This window comes from Microcebus murinus, chromosome 2 (genome assembly GCF_040939455.1).
Source record: "Microcebus murinus isolate Inina chromosome 2, M.murinus_Inina_mat1.0, whole genome shotgun sequence".
Taxonomy (NCBI): Eukaryota; Metazoa; Chordata; class Mammalia; order Primates; family Cheirogaleidae; genus Microcebus; species Microcebus murinus.
The window spans coordinates 104655635-104672241 of record NC_134105.1 but is presented as its reverse complement, the minus strand read 5'-3'; the positions used below and the strand labels follow the sequence as shown (position 1 = coordinate 104672241).

The window sequence follows — 16607 nt, the reverse complement described above, 5'->3', positions numbered from 1 at the left end:
TCTCCCCTTAATTTGTCTACTTAGACTTCATCTCCCAACTCTCCTGGGGCTGGGGTGGGGGGAATGCCGAGGTAGCGTGCGTTGTCTGTGAGAGTGTGCGTGCTGCTCAGAGAGCCTCCCGGGAAAGGACCTCCTTGAGCGCGTGGTGGCAGCAGTGTTAGGCGGCCGCCCGGCGTGTTTGGAGGGGGCACGATGGGCGCGGGCCGATCCCTTTAAAGGCCTCTGGGTCTGGCCTCCCTACTTCGCCTCGCTTCGTCCCTTCCTCCCTCCCTCCCGGCAGGCGGAGGGATCTGCCGCTGCCGGCGCCGCTGCCTAGCTTGGGAGGGCGGTGGGGTGGAGCGGCCGGCCCGGCCCGGCCCGGCCCGGCCAGCCCGAGGGACGCGAGAGGCGGGGTCGCGTCCCCGGGACCGCCCCTGCTCCGGCCCCGCCCCACCACCCCCACAGGTTCCTCCCATTGGCCCCCCGCCTGTCCGTCACTCCCGTTGTCCCCGCCCCTCAAGCTAGGCTGAGCTGTGCCTACGTCGGCCTCGACTCCCGGGGGCTGGAGGAGTTACCTTTGGAGCCCGAAAGGAGGAAGGAAGCAAAATATCAACAACAGCCGAGGCGACTCGGGCGCTCGGCCCCGGTCCCCCGCTTGCTCGCCGCCCGCCTGCTGGCCCCCGCTCTAACGACGGGGGCTCAGGCCCCCCGGCGCCGCCCAGGGCCCGCGCGGACGCCCGCCTCATTTATTATTCCCCCCGTCCGGAGCTGCGGCTTCCCGGTGTTGAAGATCCCCCGGACAAGGGGCAAAGGCTACCCCCTTTCTGGCCTGACACCCCCTTTCCCCCAGCTGGGCTGGTGAGTAGAGAAAAATAATGCGCCTACCACTTTAAGAGGCCCCCTCCCCCACCCGTCCTGGGGTTGGGGTGGAGGGTGGTCTAGACCGTCCCCCTGAGAGGTGGGATGGGGTAGCCCCCTGGGCTGGGAGGAACTCGCGGAGCTGGCTGTTTTCGTGTGGCATTGGGGATTACATAGGGGACTGTTGGTGTTAGGGAGTCGGCTGTGGGGGACAAGTGGAGTGGGCTGTAATTCCCTTGGGTTTTGGGAGGTACGGGGTGAGGACGCGCGGATTGGGGGCGCGCCGGCTTGTTGGTGTCGGGGCTTACGACGGCCTCGGAGTGGTCTGGCAAGGGGCGCCATCCTCAGAAAGGGTCTCCGGTGACAGCCGGGCGCGACTGACATTTTAACAGCCGGGCCTCCCTCCCTCTCCCTCCTCTTGCCGCCTGTTCCCTCCTCCTTGGCCCGAAATGGTGCAGAAGGGGGCCTGGGAGGGCGGCGGGAGGGTGGGGGCGGGGGGAGCCGCAGCTGTTTGGGAAGCGGGGGAGGGAGGGGGGATGTTGTTCAGATGACACCGGGGTGGTGGGTTGGGGTGTGTGTGTGTGTGTGTGTGTCTCCGGGGCCGTGTTTGCCGGGTGCCTGTGGAGTTGGGACGCGAAGTCGCCACGGAGGTGGGCACGCAGGACCCTTCCTTGGGACCTCCTAGCCCCGCTTCTGAGACCCCTGATCTGGTTTGTCAGCAGCCCCAGCTGGAGAAGCCCCTGGCCAGAAGTTTGCAGCTGTTCAACATCTGGGCAAGAGTTCTCCAGTTCCTCTCTCCACCTATGACACTATGACAGGCTGAACTGGGCTGGGAGTGGGGGTCTAGGGAGTGTTGGGGGCTTTTGGGAGGGTGTGCCAAGAAGACCAGGATGTGTTTAGTTCCTCACTCCAGTGCCAGCCTCCGTCCTATCAGGTTGTCCTATCAGGTTCAGGTCATATAGAGATGGGGGGAAGGCGCCCCCTCCCCCTTGTGAATCACGCTGACCTCTCAGCAGCCTTCTGAGGTCCCCTCATGAAAGGAGGGCTCCTAGGCATGGGCACACTTGGAGCCACTGACTGGGTTATTCCAGGTTTGCCCTTCTGAGTGGGAGGCTCTCTCTGCCTCCCCTTGCAGGGTGAATTGTTGATGGGTTGGGGGAGGGTACGGTGGGCGGATCCTGTGTCCCCCTTTCCTGTGCCCAGCCCCCCTTTTGAGTTTCAGAGGCCTGGTTTCTTTGGTTTGTGAGGGTGGCTCTTATCCACCCATCCCCCTATCCCTTCAGTGGGTCTCTGCAGCAATTCAGGGGCCAGCCTGGTCTATGGGAAGTTTGCCGTCTGGGGCGGTGACCTTGGGCTGCTGCTGGCCTGGAGATAGGAGGGGAGCCCAGGCCAGCCTGAGATTGGGTGTTTTGAAGTTAGGGAGCTGTCTACCTCCCACTCCCCTCCAAACCTTCAACAGGAAGGTCTTAGTAGCTGAGGAGAGCATTGAAAAGGCACATGTCAGTATTCACAGATGTCCACCCGCTGGGTCACACCCGCCCCAGGACTTAGCCTGCCTGTCCCAGCTCCCACGGCCTGCCTGGGAATGAATTTCCTTCCTGTGGTTTCCCAGTGTGTTGAGCAGGAGATGGGGGTGGGGTGGGATCATTGTGGGAGTGGCTGACAACCTGTTTATATGGGGTGACTGGGGGACACTGGAGCTTATGTATGGCTTTTTCCCCACTTGCCCCATCACAGGTTATTTGGGCCCTTGGGTCTCAATGGTCATATTCTCTTTGTTGTAACTCTCTTGCCTGTCCCCCATATAGGCCACCCGTGTTTGCACGTGTGGGTATGTATATGTGCGCATGTACATTTGTAAGGGGAGGGGTCTCTGGTTTCTCTGGAGAAAGGAGGAGCTTTCATTCTCCTTTAGAGACCAGAGAGGTTGAGTTTTTTACCTGAGATCACCCAGCAAATCTGTGTCAGAGCTTTAGTCTTTCCACTGTTTCAGGCAGAGCTTCATAGTAGGGAGAGATTCTGGGAAGGAAGACCTACAATCCTTGTTCTTGGAGGCCATGGTCCAAAGACAAAAGCAGGACCCAGAGAGCATCATAACCTTTGTGTGGAGGAATGGGCATGGGGGAGTGAGCTAGAGCTTCTGCCTGCTGTACCCTGTACCCAATGCCTGAAACAGTGGTGGAGGACTTGGAATGGTGGCAGGTGCTATCCATTGTCCACCACACACTGTGCCTGGTGCCCCTGGGCTTCCTGGCTCTGCCCCTCTTGGCTCCTGGCTCTTCTCATAGGTTGGGAGATATGATAGTCTTTCTGGCTGCTGTTATATAATCTCTCTCCAGCAGGGTGTTCTTCTTTTTTTTTTTTTTTTTAAATCTTCCCTAGGTCTTTCCTGGGAGATATGATGGGGAGGAGAAGGTGGAGGGAGACTTCTCAGGTTGGGGGCTAGAGGAGCAGCATCGGGGAGGCTGGGGAGGGGCTGCCTTGGCCCCTGAGGAGGCCTCATAGTTAGGCCCTCATTGGTTATGGCCCAGGCCTTCCTACCTTCCTCCTCCGATCCTGCCCTGGGAAGGTCCTCTGCTGTGGCCATCCCTGGCCCTTGTGCCTCTACAGAGGCCTGGCCCTCTCCCCGTCCTGTCAACCTTCTCTTCCTGGCCAGCTGGGCCCCATGCCCTCCCTGGTTGGCACTGGGTCCAGAATCTCAGTGCTTACCCTGGCCTGGTATGGGCCCTTGTCGGACACTTTGCCATCCACCTGCATACTTCCATGGGGACAAGGGGAATCCAGGGACAAAGGGGTGGGCCCAGCATTTCCTTAGTTGTATTTGAGCCAAATCCCCTTCTTCTCTGCCCCTCTAGTAGAGAGAATGGGTAGTGGCCTTACTGGAAAAGAGGAGTTGATGGCCTGTTTGTAATATAGGTCTTGACCTCTTGGACACAAGTCATAGTTGGTTTCACCCAGGTTCTATAAGTGAGTACGAGGATCATATGTGGGCCTACCCATCATCAGGGGTCAGATTCTGGGCCTTGTGGCACTGTGGTGGTGGGGTTCTCCCCACCCCTTGGGACCATGGCTGAGACTCTCCAGGCTCTCTGAGGCCAACTGGTTTGAGGCAATTATCTCCCTTTTACAGGGAAGGAGGAGATGGTGGCAAGACCAGCACTGCCTCAGCATCACTATAATCGCTGGTGGCTTTTATGAGCTAGTCATGGGGCCGGAGTCCGGCCAACCGTCTGTCCTTCTGTCCCTGTTTGGTGACTTACTCATGGGGGGAGAGGGTAGAGTTAGGTGCTAGAAATTCTGTTCTAGAAGCTGGATGTCTCGCTGTGTTGTGGTTGATGTTGCCCTGTCTGCCCATGATTATGGCAGGCAGGATGGAGCTTCCCCGTGGAGCTAGGTTGTGGAGAAAGAGATGGCTCTACTTTGGCCTAGGAAAGGAAGGGATCTTAAAGCACTTTCTTCTCTAGTAGCTCTACGGAAAGCCCTTGACCTTTGGCTAGTGGGATTGGTACTGTTTGTCTCCTGAAATTTTTATTTTATTTTCTCTCCCCCTGCCTGGGGCTGAAAGTGTTTTGGGGAGTTTGTCCTAGAACTGTGGGAGAGCGAGCCTTTGGGCCCTTTCTTCCAGAAGGTGGGGTGGGTAGGGGTCTTGTGTAGATTCTCATGTCCAGATACACCTGGCATGTCTACAGCATTTAGTGGCACACATGCAGGAAGGTGTGCATGTAGACACCCGCGGAGCAGCTGCTGCCCTGCGGGAGGTGGGGGGTAGCGAATGGCAAAGATGATTAAAGGATTGGAGAGTGGGGATGGGGTTGAGGGGACCGGAGGCAAGAAGATGAAGGGCATAGCAAGAACTCTGAAGAGAGAAGGGCTGACTGGAGCAGGAGGGATTGAGGTTAGACCACAGATGGGCAGACAGAGCCCTGTCTGCGAAATAAAGAGCATGACTTGTGAGTCAAGGAGACCTGGCTGACTTCCATGCCTGCCCCTCACTCCCACCCCCCATGGTCCTGGCCCATCCTGCCTCTGCCCCTCACACTGACTGTGTGTCCCTGGGTACGTCACTCCTATTGGGGCTGCAGCTTGCCAGATACATACAGGAGTTTCATCTTTCGCTTATCAGAACACCTGGGTGTTTTGGTGGTTTGTCTTGCTGGTCTCTGTTGCCCTCCCCACTCACCCCGATGAGCAAGGCCACTCTGAGGTATCAAGGCTGCATTGAACCCCTCAGGCACTTGGGGGCAGATCTTGGCCTAGGTGATTCCCAAGGTCCTCCTCATCTGCTTTTTACCTTCTCCTGGGGCTTAGGCCACAACCTCCCCTTCTGAGTGCCAAGCCCTGCTCCTGCCCAGTCCTGGCAGGCGTGGAGACAGGGGGTTGCTGTTTATTGACTCTGCATGGGACCCCGATAGCCTCGGGTTGAGAAGCAGTGGTGCTTGCTGTCTGATTTCTTTCCTTTCTGCGGTAGGCTGGGAGGGGGAGGACTTGTCCGAAGCTCTGGCCTGTCGCTGGCCACACCCAGGCGGGACCATATTTACTCATTTAAACTTACTCTCCCAGGAGGCTCTGGGCCCTCGGCCTGGTCATTGACCTTGGCTTGGTGCCTCTGGCTGGGTGCTCCTGCCACTCCCCTAGGAGTTGGACAGACCGGGAAAGCATATAGAGGGAGCTTTTTTTGTCCCCTGGTCAAAGGAGCTTTCCCCTCAGGCAGTACCTCACTCACCCAATTTTTCAATATACTTCAGAGACCAAAAACTAAAACTTTTGAGATTCCCTGGGAACGGGAGGAAGGAAAATGCCATTTGTTATGTCCCCGTGTGCCAAGTTCTGTGCTGAGCATGGTCACGCATATTGAGACAATTTATTTCTCTCCACAACTGTTTTTTTATAATTGGGAAACTGAGTCTCAAAGATTTAAGTGACTCAGGCCTCCCAGTTACAAGGTGCTGAAGGAGGCTAAAGGAGCTATCCTGCCCTGCAGGAGGGGCAATGGCAGAAGGTCCAGGAGACCTGAGAGGAAGAGGAGGAGCAGTTGAAGGGAAGAGCAGACCAAGTAGGATTCCTTGGCAGAGGGCAGAGAATTAGGATTTGGTGGCAAGTTGAGGAAGGATATTGTTTTGATTCCCTAAGGTATTGTCTTCTGATGTGAGTGTCCTGGGAGGAAGCCCCCAAAGCAAGTGTTGAGGGCAGGAACAAATGAAACCCAGAGACCCCTCCTGGGTCCCCTTGAGCTGCTGCCTGGGACTGATGGGGAGAGAGGCTAGAGTGGGACAGCTTGGACCACAAGAGCCTGGGCTTTTCTGAAGGCGAGATGGTCGTGAGCCTCCAAGGCCTAGAATTGGGGAGTCTGCCCTGGAAGGAATGCGTGTGACTCCCTGGTGGAGGGAGTCTCTCCCTGCTCCCATCCAGGTTGTGAGGAGAAGCACTGTGCTCAGCAGTCAGCCTACCTCTGCCACTTATTTCTGGTGACCTTGGGCTAGTCCCTGCCTAACTCTGAATTGGTTTCCATCCCTGTGAAACTGACCACTAGCCTGCTGCCTCTCTCATATGTGAAAGGAAGGAGGTTCAGTGGGAAAAGGTGTGGTGGATGCTCAGAACATGGTTGCATCTTTTCTTCCAGACCTTCACCCCCAGCTAGGCCCAGGACTTGCCTGCCAAGGCTGAGACCCAGAAACTGGGGTGGGGTAGGCAGTGCTTCTGGTGTCTGGGGTAGGGACTGAGGTGTAGGTCTTAATTTGACCCTAGGATGGCTTGGGAAGCTAAACTCAGCCCTGCCCTCCCCCTCCAGGTGTCTCCTTGTCTTAGAACCTGCCCCTCCGCACTTCTCCCCAGGAGTCTTACCGGGTCCCTCTGGCTGTGTGCTTACTTATTCCTGCCCCACCAGCAAATACTGGGCGCTAAGGGTTGGGAGAACAAAGAATAAGAGAGATCCCACCCCCAAGCCTCAAGTGGAAACACACTGGCAGGAGGGTGGGGTGGGGAGAGGAGGGCTTGGTCTCTTTTCAGGGGGTCTTCCTAGTGTAGTTGGATCAAGTCACATGGAGGCAAAGGGATGGAGCAGGGGGTTGAGGAATGATTTCAAACCTCCAGTTTTTCTCTTTGGAGCACAGGTATGTTCTGTGTTTGGTGAGGGATGATGTGGGGCTAGACCGGGAAGATGAGCTGATTGAAGGGGTGCTTCAGACCTTCCCGTCACCTCCCTGACCTCTGAGCCCCTTTCCTCCAGCCCCCACAGCTGCCTGCTCTATGCTGACTCTCCTTATGCACATCCCATGGCAGGCCCCTGGGGCCCATGCTGGCTGGGTGGGGACAGGTGTCCTGGCCCAGCTGCTCCTTCTTGTCTCCCCCACCTGTCAGCCCAGGGTGGAAAACTGAGGGGGAGGGGAGAGAGAGGAACCCCTCAGCCTCCTCACCTGTTCCCAGGGTTAGGGCCTTGGTTGTAAAGTACAGCAGAGAGATGAAGAGTAGACAACAGGCAGGACTTCCCCCTTAGAGGAAGGATAGTTCCAGATCATAGGAATGGCAGGGAAAGCTTGGTAAGCAGAGGTCCTCACTGGCAAAAATCAGAGGGGTCTTTGCAGTGTCCTCAAGAATGGGTAAGAAGACAGGTATTGGTGAGGGGCACAAGTCTGGGGACATGTATTTGCATAGCCTTGTGCAGGTACTGCTCCCCACCCCCATTCCCTCTGGGGCCCCCCTCCATCTGGCTGGGCATCTTAGCCTTACCTGGCACCTTTCCTGAAAGCAGCAAGCTAATCCTGTAAGAGCTGCCTGGCTGGCTGCCTCAGCAGGCCCACATAGCCACGATGCCCGCCCTCCCTCCCCTGCCAGGGGCTTAGAGGACTGTCCTTCCAGTCAGAAGGAGACCCAGCCATTGCCCCAGCGGCCCCTTTAAATCCTTGGTGGCTTCTCGAGGTCATGATGTCTCTAGGAGGATTTGCTTTCTCTGATTGGATTGGCCTCTTTCAGGTCCCCTGTTGTAATTGTAGGTGAACCCTTCATGTTCCAACCCTCCACAGCCCCTTTCCTCAGAATTGGTGCTGTCTAGTCTGAGGGCCTGGCCTCAGCCCCCTGCCTTTGCCCTCACATCCCAGCAGTCAGGGCTCAGACCCCCTTCATCTGCTGCAGCCAGAGCAGCCCTGCCTCGGTGCTATGGATGAGAAGAAGGGATCTGGATGCTTTAAACAAGGGGACAAACCACTGCCCTGGAAGAAAGTACCCTTCTGAGACAGTCTACTGCCTATCTCTCTCCATTTTTTCCTCTTCAGCCTGCTCTTCCTTTGGCCAGGGGCCCATGCTCATCATTACCACATGTCCTCATTTCCATGGGAAGTCCCTCCCCTGATCTAACCATCAGCCCACCCGCTGCAATGGCAGGCAGCCCAGACCCAGCACTGGTGGCATTATGCTCATCCCAACGGCTCTCAAGCTGACCCGCCCCCAAGGCCCCAGCTGCCACTTTCACTTCTGTCTCCTGAGACCCCAGAGGGAAGTTGAGTGGGGTGGTGGAAGGTGACACACTAACTGTCTCAACCGCCCCCACCTCACTGCAGCCCAGGCTTCTGATGGCCAGGGGCCCTTGTCCACCACTCTTGTCTAGATGACTGAAATGGGCTTAGGCTGCAGTGGGAAAGATGGCAGTTAGATAGCAGGAATGACTTCCTAGGATGGGAGACACTTCTGGGCTTCATTGTTTTGGAGGGTGTGCCTAGAAGTGTAGATACACTAAGTGGACAAGTGGAAGTCAGACTGCAAGGTGGGTAGGAGACTGGGTGTCTGCAGCTCCCATTGGTTGGAGTACAATGCTGGGGCCTCCGTGCCCTCCCACATATCACCAGCTGCCATGTTTTGTTGGGTGGCTACTGACAAAGCAAGTTTGAACCCCAGAGACTGTTATGAGTCCAAGGATTTAGCCCTGAGAAGTCCACTCTGTGGTCTTACATCTATCCTACCCGCTGTTCTGGGCCATTTCCTCTCACTCTGCAGTCTGTGGGTGGATTTTAGAAATGGGGATAGAAATAAAAGTAAAGGCAGCTCACCTCCATCCTACTGCTGTTGCCCCAAATTCGGGACTACGAAGAGGATTGGGATTCTTCTGGGGAGCCTCCAGGCAATGGTGGAGCCACCACACTTTACCCCATGAATCTTATCAAATTCCTCTAGCTACAGCACTTACTTATTCACCCATGCCCCCATCCCTGCCTGGGCAAGAGTAGAGGACCCAGTTGGACTGAGAGCTCTAGACTGTATTACTGAAGGTATTTATAAATTCAGGAATGTTTTCTGGAGGACAAAGATGGGAACAGAGGCTTGAGGTGCCAAGAATTCCACTTGGGATCCATAAGTGCCTAGGGATCCTGGGTAGGGGTAACCCATGTCCTGGAATGGGAAGTTGAGTCTAAAAGAACAAGGTCAGAGACACTATGCAAATTCACATGCAAAAGACTGGCAGTGAGTCATTGCTGCTCGGCCTGCTGGGATGCAGCATGAAGCAAGGCTTGGGCTTGGGTTCTAGAACTGGCCCTACCAGCAGCGGTGACAGTGACCTTGGGCTAGTCACTGCTCAGTAACCAGAAGCAGGAGGCCCCAAGCCCTGGGTCTGATGGGCATTCCAGGTGTATAAGGGCTACCTCACCTGGTACTTGCCCTGGCTGGCCATGAGCCTTTGTCAGCTGTTGGTCATCTGTTGGGGAGCACTATTCAGTGAAAGCACCTCCCCCTTCAGCCCCATCCCTGCTCTCTTCTGGTGCCCACATTGCCTTTCCTCCCCAGCTGGGGATGAGGGACCCAACCAGGCCATCTCTTTGGTTACCTCTCCATGGAATCACACAATCCTGACCTCCTTTCCTTTGGACCTCTCCAGAGAGCACAGGAACAGAATGTTAGGGCTAGAAGGGCACTTGAGTATAGTCCACTCCAGCTGCCCATAACACCGGCCAGTGGGGTGACACCTGGAGGGTGCAGTGACTTATTCAAGGTCATACACTGAGTTAGAGCCAGAGCAGGAACTAGAACCCAGGCTTCCGAAATCCCAGTCCAGAGGCCCTATGTTCCCCTGAGCTGTTAATTGCCCGACCTCACCCACCTCTTTTCTACTAGGATCTCTTTTTGCCACCCCCTCCCCAAAATACTTCCTGAGATCTGTCTGGGTAGCTCTAGGAACTTGTGGGGGGCAGGGTTTACCTAGGAGCCAACCCAGAAGCCACAAAGGGAAGGCCAGAGCTGGGGTAGGAGGTGCTGGACCCTGGGCAGGGGGCAGGCTGCTGTCTCCGTAGGGAGCCAGACAGCCTCACAGCTGCTACAGGAAGGATGAGAGCTAGACTACAGGAAGGACAAGCCAGGGTGGGGAAGAAGTAGAGGAGGCTCAGGAGACAGACCCTCACTAGAGAGGCATCTCCTGGGCAGAGAACAGGATGACCCCATCCCAGGAGATTTGCCAGGGAGAAGAGGGTGGGAATCTAGGGTGGGGCACGGGAGAGTTGTCCAGCGGAAGCTGGGGGGAGGGCTCCCAGCCCTGCTCTCCTGCAGTGGGTGCTCTTCTTGGCAAGTCAGTTCCTGTCCCTTAAGCTGAGGCTGCAGTGTCTGCCCCCCACTTGGATTCCTAGGGTGCCTGGGACCTGAGACCACCCCTGCCCCAGCCCCGCTTTCCTGGACTGCCCCCACCCACCCAGCCCGACAGCCCGCCCCCAGGTCCCCTGTTGGTGAGTTAAAATTAGCTCAGTGCCCAGGCTAAAAATAGCCCCTGCCCAGCCCTGAGGCTGCTGGGCTGGGGGAGGGGAGTCCCTGAGGGATGGGAAGATGGTGGGAACCAGGGATTTGGGTAGTGAGCTTGCCAGACAGAACTTTGAAAGGCTGGGACTGGGGCCCTGCCTTTGAGATCAGACCCTCCAAGCACTCCCGGGTGATGAAAAGAGGCTGCCATGGGAGGGGGCGGGGACAGAGAGGGGCCCAGGAGCAGTGGGGAAGGGAGCAGGCGCTGCGGGAGGGGCTGTGAGAATTGGGCTTCGTGTGGGACAGGGGAGAGGGACAATGTGAGGCCATGGGCTCTGCTTTGGCTTAGACTTTCTAGGGGTAATGCCCCCCACATCCTTGGCAAAGGAAGGGCTCACTGTGTGAACCGCAGGAAAATGTCTCTCAACCCCCTAGCCTGGGTGTTTGGGGGAGTCACTGTGTTTACCTTCCCACCCCATCTCCTGGAGCTCCTCAGCATGTGTCTCTGCTTCAAGCTAAGAGGTCCCAGGGCTGAGGTTCAGAGAAAGAATGACAAGGAAGGTTGTGAGCCCTGGGGGTATGGTGGGAATTGAGGCAGGACCAGGAGTTCAGTTGGGCAGCCTGGTCCTCAGTGGTCCCCTCTGCCTCCTGTCAGGGCCTGCCTGCCCTTGGGAGGTGGGGCAGAGCCCTTAGCCTCAGCAGTGGAGGTGCTCCTTCCTGAAGCCATGCCTGGGCCCAGTCTAGGCCCCCAAGGGCCACCCTTCCTCTCCCTGCCCTCGCCTTGGGGGGGACCTGGCCTGCCCTTGTCTGTCTCTTGGCGGGACTGCAAGTTCTCAGAGGGCAGGAGTGGTATCCCATCAAGTTATTCCCCCAGCGTCAGGCCTAGCTGGAGTCCTGTGAGCAGTTGTTGAACCTGTCTCTGGGTCTCTGCCTGCTTCTCTCTAAATCTTTGTCTCTGTCCTGTCTTCCTCTCACCTCTCCATCTTTCCTCTGGCCCTCCCCTTGTATGCCTCTGTCCCACACTCTGCCTTCTGACCTCGCTGCCTCTTTTTCTCTGTCTCCATTCCTGTCTGTGTGTCTGTCCCCCTCTGCCACCCTCCTCTGTGTCTGTCTCACCCACGCCTCCTCTCTCGTTAGTGAGCAGGCTGCTTGAGGCCGCCTGACTGTGGGGGTGACAGGTGGATTGGATTGTCACCCCCTCCCCCAGCGCCTGCTGCTTATTTCATGCCCTGCAGCCCAGCCACGGGGAAGGGGCGGGAGGAGGGATGACAGCTGTCTCCAGCGCCTCCTGCCTTCCCCTTCAGTCCACAGCCTGCAGCCCGGAGCAGCCTGGGAGGGAGGGATGAAGGGCTGCCTAATGAGAGCTCCTTTTCTCACCCTGTGGAAGAGCAGGTTGAACCCCATTGCTCTGTGACATGGGGCCACTCACTCAGCCTCTCTGGGCATCTGCTCCATTTTGACCTGTGCTGGTGTGGGAGCTCTTGAAGCAGATGCTCTGTAGTTCCTCTGAGCCTCAGGGCCACTGGGATAGGGGGTGGATGTAGATGGAAAGCTGTAGGGGGGAGAAGGAAAAGTGGGTACTCCCCTGCCAAGAGCAGGAGAGAGGAGTGGAGGCTAGCCATTGGAAGGACTTCTCCTGCAGCTCCCAGAAGGACAGCCCTGCTCAGCCCTGCTGCAGCTGCAGCGCCAGGGAGGCTGCCCTGACCGCTCCCCCTCAACCCCCAGCCCCCCCTGGCCCCAGGCCACCCTCACACAGGAACTGAGATAGCATCATTCTGAAACCCGAGAATGGTTTGAATATTGCTCAGGTACCAAGAGGTGTTACATTGGGGGAGGCAGGGGCCTGCTTCTTCTCCCATGCCCCCTCCAAACCAGTCCCCCTTTAGGGTACATTTTGCATGTCATTTGTACCTCATTTGCAACCTGCAGGTTCTAGTTGGGTCTGTAGCTTAGAAAAATGGCTGTCCCTGGGGTCCTTCTTGATCCTCTATGGTCTCTGGTTCCCTCAGCTCTCCTTCCTTGTTGAGGGTGTTTTCAGATAGGCCTCCTGCCCTGCATCCTCACTGCTCTCCATTTGCAAAGGCTTCCCTCAGCCACCCTCCTCCACAGAAGTGAGTCTGTGCCTGCCTCCTTGGGACCAGCCTAACTGCCCTCTGCCTGCCCCCATCCCACCACCTAGGAGGTCTACCCTGCACTGTCCACAGTCAAGCAGCCAGAGCCTTCAAAGGGGTGCTAGATGCTGCCAGCCCAAGGAGTCATAGCTGTGGCCTGAGGTCAAGATTGGGCAGCCCTAGGACCATCAGAGCAAGAAGGCCACCCTTGCCAACCCCCTGTCTCTTTGGCAGCCCAAGCCCTCCAAGCCTTGGGTTCCAGATACCAGGCAGAGTGAAGGCTACAGAGTTAGAAGGGAAGCAGCCAAGGGCCAGGTCGTCTGAGAGGGCTTCCTAGAGGTGGAGTTGGCCGGAAAGGAGAAGAAGAATGGGGCCAGGCCAGACTGGGGAGGAGAGACTCACATCTGGAGAACAGATGCCCAGGCCTCTGGCTCCTGGCAGTTGGTTAGGTAATTAGGCAGAGGGCTAATTAAGGAGGTCCAGGTGTTCATTAAAATCTCCCTAATTGGGTAGGAGGGAAGCTTGGACAGGATAGACCTCCACACCTTGGATAGGGTCAGTTTAGGGTTCTTTATGCCCACCTAGGCCTCAGCCACCCTGTCTTCCAAAGTCACTATTTGAGTTCATGTTCTTGCCCCAGGGCTTTCAAAGACCCTGCAACAATGCGGAATGGACAGCTGAGGGGAAAGAGGTTAGTACAGACTGAGCCTGCTTTGTAGGAGGGTTCGTGATTAGATGGGGGGAGCTGCCCAAGGCAGGGGCATCTCCTCCTCTGGCAGTGTGGGCATAGAGGGAGCAGCAATGGGATAAGGGCCCTGGGAAGCAAGGAATTATAAAAAAGTGCTTTGGGCTACCTTGACAGAGACTGAGGACAGAAGGGCCTGGTCTTTTTAACCCTGATATCTCTCTACCAGAGGATGCTCAGTGGGTCTCTATGGCTTCTCTGCCTTCTCAGCCCTGATCCCTCTTGCATCCCAGCTCCCCCAGCATGAGGCGGGGGTGGGGGGGGCGGTGTAGGAGATCAGCCAGGGAGCTGGTTGCCAGGCGACAGTTGCCTAAGCAACCCCATCCTCTCCATCTCCATGTGCTCAGGGCTGCTCCTTAGAAGACTTTAGAGTCTCACCCTCTGTACCAGCCAACCTGAGGGTAGGGAGGGTTGAGGACTGGGGTAGCAGGGGTGTTTGGAGGGTGGGTGGTGTCCAAATGGACAATCTTCAGGAACAGCTGGGAGAGGAAATGTTTTAGGTTCATAGAGGATAGAGTGAGAGGAACTGGTACTACAGCAGGACTGACAGAGGTTAGACTGCAAGAAGGACTTCTCATAGGGTCACAACAATGAACTCGTCTTTTCTTCCTTTCAATAGACATTTTCTGAGCTCCTTCTTATAGGTGATAGAGTAGTGAAAAAGATAACTGTGATTCCTGCCCTTATGAAATTTCAGTCCTATTAGGGGATCCAGGCATTAACTAGAAGCATGGAATTATGATTATTTACAATTGTGGTAAGTGCTAGAAAGACTGTAAGAGTGACTTTTCTGAGGGTTGTGAGAACAAAGAGAATTTCTCTCCCAACTTGAAGGAAGAGACAGTGTTGGTCATCAGCTTATAGAGGTTACATCTCAGCAAGGATGTACTTATGAACAAAAGGGTGGGGAGATAGTAAAATGGGAGCAGGAAGGTAGCTGCTGTAAGCCAGAGTGCAGTAGTTATTGCATTTACCAGTCTAGATTTGGGTTTTCACGGCCGGGCCAGAGAATCTCATTTAAGAAGCCAACTCTTCATAGTCCCCTCCCCTTGCCCTCTGTGTTCCCTCCTCACCTTCCCTGCCAAAGCCCACACCACTGCAGCTCTAGAAAGTGCAGTCTTTGGATTGCTCTGGGAAGCAGGGGAGCTGAAATCCTTGGGCTGGAGCCTTAGCAGTGGGAGTTTGGCAGAGATTGGGGTCACAGGCGAGGAATGGGGTGGCTGGAGCTGATTTGGGGCCTGGGTGTCTGTTGGGCTACTCAGGGCTGGCTGGGCTGTTGTTGATGTTGCCCTGGGGTATGTGCAGGGGGGACAGTGAGAGGCCCAAGGCCCATGGAGCACCTTGAGAACAAGGAGGAGAGGAAGGAGAGGAAGAGGGTGGGAAGAACAAGAGGGGTGGAGGGTCCTTTGAGGAGTGGCCAGAGAGCTGCATTTTTTCTGTAGCTATCTGGGTAGAGCAGAGGCTGTCTTTCCAGCTGGGCTGGGGAAAGCCTGAGGGACAGTCCTAGTAATGGGGCAAGTGGAGAGGGGTACTCCTCCCAAGTCCATAGATACCCCATCTTTTCTCTCCCCCTTCCCTCCATGCAAGATGCCAAGGCTGAACTTTGGCATCTACTGTGGTCCTTAGAGGCCATGTTGAGTGGGGCTGGAAAGGCTCCAAGGAACCTCAGCGGCACTCCGATTGGCTGGGGTAGGGGGTGGTTCTCTGTCATCAAACACCCCAGCAACACCTCTGCTCAGGTTGGGGTTGGGGGTCAGACAGAGGCTGGGAGCCCACCTCCCTGGACTCTGCAGTTGGGTCTCTGGGTGGGGCCTCAATGGAGGGGGAACTCTAGAGGGGAGGGCTGGCCTTCTCTGGTTCAGGCTCCTCCCAGGACCCAAATAGAGTGGCTTTAGAAGCATGGGCCCCATGCTCACTGCCCTCCTCCAACATCTTACAGAATGTTCTACCTTTGATGCAAGGACTCCTAGAATAACAGAACTGGAGAGGCCGTGAGGTCATCCTGTGTTTCCATCCATGGCCCTTCCAGTCCTTGCAGCCTTGCCTAGCCTGTATGGGCACTGCCCACACCTGAGAGCATGCACTTTTCTGGCTCTGGCTGTGCTGCCATCCCTGTGTCCCCTCCCATCCCATGGTGCCTCCTGGAGTTGGGCGGTGCAGGGCTCTGTTTCCTATCCTGCCTCTGGAGTTGCAGCTGTTGACCAGTGGGCCGTGAGGAGGTTATAGATGTACAGAGATGGTGATTTCTCTGCCTGGTGCTTGTGTCCCCCTGGCTGCCAGTGTCCTCAACAGTCTACGTCATTTGGCCCTATATTTTCTCTGTGTGCCTCTAGGTGCTGAGTTGGGAAGCACTACTCTTAGACTAGACTTGGCCCATATCTCTAGAGTAAGAGTCGGCAAACTCTGACCCGTGGGCCAAATCTGGCCCATGCCCATTTTTGTAAATACAGTTTTATTGGATCACTGCCATGCTCTTGCTCATTAGTTTACACGTTGCCGTCAGCTGCTTTCATGCTACAATGGCAGAGTTGGGTAGTTACAACAGAGACTTTATGGTCTGCAAAGCCTGAAATATTTACTATCTGGCCCAAAACTTGCTGTCCTCTGGTCTAAGGGAGTGGTTGGTTTGTTTTAAGCAACAAAATCCTTTCTTCAAACAAAAACTATAGACTGAGGCCCACTGAGTAAAACTGATAAGTGTGGAGGACGCCTGGTGTAGGGAGGTAGGTGTTCTGCAGCCCCAGCCCCCCACTACAGGACTCCAGGCCCCAGAGTTCCATGAGTTGAGTGTGAGAACCACTGCTCTAGGCCTGCTTTAGTGTTCCTTTTTTTTTTTTTGAGACAGAGTTGCACTCTGTTGCCCGGGCTAAAGTGCTGTGGTGTCAGCCTAGCTCACAGCAACCTCAAACTCCTGGGCTCAAGCAATCCTGCTGCCTCAGCCTCCCAAGTAGCTGGGACTACAGGCATGCGCCACCATGCCCAGCTAATTTTTTTTCTATATATTTTTAGTTGGCTAATTAATTTGTTTCTATTTTTAGTAGAAGTGGGGTCTTGCTCTTGCTCAGGCTGGTTTCGAACTCCTGACCTTGAGCGATCCTCCTGCCTCGTCCTCTCAGAGTGCTAGGATTACAGGCGTGAGCCACTGCGCGCCTGGCCTGCTCTAGTGTTCTTGAGCCAGGGACACCAGAGACACCCCATCTTGG

The 16607-nt window shown here is 56.0% G+C and overlaps 1 protein-coding gene across 2 annotated transcripts in view; it reads left to right on the top strand.

The window, feature by feature from the left end:
* The first annotated feature begins 494 nt into the window (after positions 1-494).
* The window catches only part of MEF2D (myocyte enhancer factor 2D), a 33427-nt gene continuing 17314 nt past the window's right edge, over positions 495-16607 (top strand). For both annotated transcript variants that reach the window (XM_012767731.3, XM_012767728.3), the window contains exon 1: positions 495-837. The gene's annotated coding sequence lies outside the window, so the exon portion shown is untranslated. The remainder of the gene's footprint in view (positions 838-16607) is intronic.